The sequence below is a fragment of the Phoenix dactylifera genome, chromosome 4 (assembly GCF_051530095.1).
Source record: "Phoenix dactylifera cultivar Ajwa chromosome 4, Ajwa_hap1_PhDact_Kaust_v1.1, whole genome shotgun sequence".
NCBI lineage: Eukaryota > Viridiplantae > Streptophyta > Magnoliopsida > Arecales > Arecaceae > Phoenix > Phoenix dactylifera.
The window spans coordinates 3,813,725-3,818,233 of NC_143193.1; the positions used below are offsets into that span (position 1 = coordinate 3,813,725).

The 4,509-nt window shown below is 33.3% G+C and overlaps 1 pseudogene; it reads left to right on the plus strand.

Annotated features, from left to right (window-relative positions):
* The first annotated feature begins 1,362 nt into the window (after positions 1-1,362).
* Positions 1,363-2,396, plus strand: LOC149753603 (norbelladine 4'-O-methyltransferase 2 pseudogene; annotated as a pseudogene).
* Positions 2,397-4,509: the final 2,113 nt, after the last annotated feature.

Here is a 4,509-nt window from a genome sequence, read left to right on the forward strand (position 1 = left end):
TAGGATTCATGGTGGGGCTACCCCACTGGGAGAATGATTGGAGAAAAAAAAGGATATCATAGAATAAAACACAAAGATCTTCATAAAGAAGACTAGGTGGATTAGGTGAAATATCTAGTCGATCCAAACGATGATCATTTCATGGAAGTATTGGTTCCAACAAAGTGGAGAGAATATTATATGCACAAGAGAGAGGTAAGAACCCAACATTTAAGAGATGTGGGTAATCTCCCTTGGGAGACACCAAGGTTTCTATGGCAATTTTTTGTTTTTGCATATGATTTCAATGAATTTTGATAGGTTTCTCTCCCTTCTCTTCCAAAAAAAGGGTCAAAATATTTTTCTTTTGTTAGATCATAAAGATTTGATGTTGCCATCAAATCCTTACAATAGGCTAAGAATACCATGTTAATTCGAGATCAACTACCGATCAAACATTATTACATCTAAGTAGGACCCTCAATCTTGAATATTGGATCTTTTGTTTATTGGTGATAAGTTATGCCCTTTAAAGTAATAAGGCTACCCAAAAATATATGGAACAACGCAATCTTTAATTAATTAACCATTATTGATGCTTAAAGTTTTATGAGATGATTATAATTAGTTATTAGAGATGTTTTTTAAATTTTCTATTGTAGCAGGGGTTTAATGGGCATGCCTGCGGAGGAAGGCCAGCTTCTCTCCATACTTGTAAAGCTTATGAATGCAAAGAAGACAATAGAGATTGGAGTGTACACAGGTTATTCACTCCTTGCAACAGCATTGGCACTACCAAAAGGGGGACAGGTGCTTCAACCTCTTTATGCTTTCCCTAACATCTTATTTCTTTTCAACATTATACTAACACTTGTGATATATTAAGTTTATTTTGCATATGAATGGTGGTGTTTTAAAATTTGTTTATAAAGTTTATGCCTTTGATAAATTTGCATATGATATTAACCCAAGTCATGATTATGAATGAAAATTAAGGTTTAATCTTAGTATAGTTGTCAATTTATTTTGAAACGTTGAGCTATAAAAATATGTCATAACCCCTTGTCCTTCTTATTCATTCTCTTGTTGTAGATAACAGCAATCGACATTGAAAAGTCATACTTTGAGATAGGGTTACCATTTATTCAAAGAGCGGGAGTTGAAAACAAGATTAATTTCATTGAATCAGCAGCAATCCCTGTTCTTGATAAAATGATTCAAGAGGTAAGCTTTTACCATATGCCAACAATAATTAAGTATATTATCTTTCTTGGTTCACATTAATTCTTTTTTGTCGTCTCTGCATTGTTATTAACAATTTAGGCAAGATTATATATGCTTTACCTATTCAAAAATAAGCTAAATATAGGTTAACCCACATAGATGTTAATTGTAAAGTTTTGTTGCAAAAATTAGAGGACGAAAATTAAAATTGATGTAGGCATAAATGTTATAATATTTGAAATGAAGTAAATTTGAGGATATGTACTCATTAAGATACATATTAACGCACTTACCAAATCTATCGAATCACTTTTGCGGTGTACTCATATGGAGACAACTATGAAATAATTTCTAGGTTCCCTTTTGTTTCCAAGATATGCAAGTTCATGTGAAGGGAACCTCCCTATATAATGAAGAATTCTTTGAATAGTTAGAAATATTAGTTAAAAACTCCATATTTATCAGTTATCAGAGTGTATAACTATTTTATACTCCAATTATGTACCTCTTATTTATCTAAAGGACCTTGGTTAGGAATTCACTTGATGTTTAATGATGGTTTAAAGAATATTTTCTATTTCATTAGAGCATGGTTTACTAGAGTGTATTGTCAAGTTACTCTAAAACCATCTATATTACTTTAGCATCACTAAGTAAAACAACATATTTTCATATTTTTCAAAACCTTCTTTGGTGGATGCTTCTGTCTTTGAAGCTTTCAAAGTAATAACCTAATACAGGTGTCAATGCACAAAAGGAAAACCATATTTTAATGCCAAAACTAGATTGACATCATATGGCTAAACTATTGTTAACCAAGAGAATTTATGATGGAGTCTTTTATATAAGCACATTAGGGCCATTTTATTGCGATTGCATAACTTTTTGGATAATTGCAGACAAAGGAAGATGAACTCTTTGATTTTGCATTAGTGGATGCTGACAAGTTAAATTATGGGGAATACCACGAACGTTTGCTAAAACTTGTCAAAGTTGGAGGAGTTATTGCATATGATAATACACTTTGGTGTGGTAGTGTGGCTGTTCCAGTGGATCCATCCAATCCTGAGGAGTTCATTGAAGTTAGAAACCATCAAGTGAAGTTTAATGATTTTCTGGCTGCTGATTCTCGCATTGATATATCACAAGTTTGTATTGGTGATGGACTTACCATCTGTAGGCGCATTGTCTGATTGCGCAGACTTGATCACATCTCTTTATGCATACTTTATATATGGAAATAAGATATGGAACTATTTAGATATTGTTCCCCTTGAGAATCTTCAGTTTTTACTTGGATTTAATAAATTTTCCACCAATTAAAAAGTGCCTCTTTCTTGATATGTTGGGACGAAGCATTTCATTTTGTCTACACTAGTCTTTAAGTAGAAAATGCTGCTATTTTTATTTCTAAATACGAATGTACAAATCAAGGGTAATGTGCATAATACATATATAAGAACATATGTTGATGCTTTAAACAATAAAAGGAAAAATGATTGCATCTTAATATCCTTAGGAGAGGGTTATTTATGCTAAGTATATATGAATACAAAATGATTGCATACAGGTTTTGTTTGATTACTTGCAGGTTTCTATGAACTGATTCATGCATATAGATAGATATAGTTGTGCTTTTCGTGGAAAAGTAGGCCTTGAACTTCTTAGCAAAGTTAGGAGTCCAGAATTTACTAGATCTAAAAATTACTTTTTAACTCTGTTCGATAACTATTACATGCTAAATTTGAATGATGAGACTAATACTCATAACACATGTCGCTTATTTGCACTCTAAGTTCATAAAGAGTTAAGTTAACATTTGAAGCATTACATAATTCTGCTTTTAAGAATAATGTAATTAGGCCCCATAGCTAAAGGTTGTATAATTCAAATATCATTTCATAAAAAGTTGCACCTTAAATTACTCAAGGCTCATGTTGACATCAAGCGCTGGGTGTTCTTCAGAAGATACAAAGAGAATTTCTCTCTTTTTGAATCCGGATTTTGTTTCCGTAAAGGCAGGGTGCACCATTGGTATGTAGATGATCTTCATGAAGCAAAGAGACAAAACCTTTTTTTTTTTTTTTTGAGGGTGAGAGACTAAATAATTTGTAAAATAATGTAACAACCATCTTGCTAACCTTGAGGATAGTACAATTAACTCATTGAACTATGTACACAACCTTTGGTAATATTAAGCCTGCCAGCACCTAAAACTCACCATGGGAAGATGTGAATATGATTCAATTGGCTGCAAGATAAGAAGCATACATGAATGCAAATGGCCATAGTAAGCTGCCATTCTCCATCTTCCTATGCCTCAATGCCTCGCACTTTAGTAACAGTCATGGAGTAAAAACAAACATTATTAGATGCTTAAAATATTAATAGATGATATCCTTAAAACTACATTCAAGGACTCTTCCTCAACCCCCGTCCCCTAAGACTTTGCAACAAAAAAAAAGGGTTTGCATCCCCTTAAACATTTCTAAGATCTAAGACCTAGCTGCTAGATCTTATGCATTATTTTAATTTATGCTTTGCACTTAATTTCTTGCATAACCATTCCTGAGTATAAGCCTATTTCTAAGATCAACATTTGTACTATTACATTCTATTGTTCCATTTGACAGATCACCTAAATTAAGCTTATGGAACTAAGAGTATATTAGGAGAAATGATAAATGGCCAAAAATACTAGGAGCCCATGCCACTTAGAATATGAAGTCCTAACCTCTCATCAAAGAGGTGAGAGGTAGGTAATACCATAGACAATATATTGATGATCATGAAGAGTTTGACATCCCCAATGAATTTTAAAGGATGTTATTCTCAAGGATGGTAGAGTTTTGCATATGGTTTTCTTGAACTCGAACATCGCAAGACCTCAATCTCAGAGATCAAGCAGCTCTCACTCCAAAATTGAAGTCCACATTAGGCTATGCCTTCTCGAGGCATATATGCAACTTCTGCTATCATGATAATTAGTATATGCTCCGGTTAGGATTTAAGATTAACCCTGTGGGAACAAGAAGAGTCTTGGGCTTCAAGAATCTAACTCACAAGAGGAAGGATAATTTGATAATTTAAACTCTTAATTTTCAAGAAAATCAAAGATGTTGCCGTGCGATGAGGTATACGTGCATGGAAAACTTAGGCTATGGCAATACCATTCTTAGAATGGGCCACATACCATTCCTCATCAACATCATGGACTTCCACCTTTCAGAGCCCAAATGAGAAAAGATGGCAAGAGATCTTTGAAAAAGGAAAAAAAAGTTGTCTCATATGCTAAAGGGAAGAAGT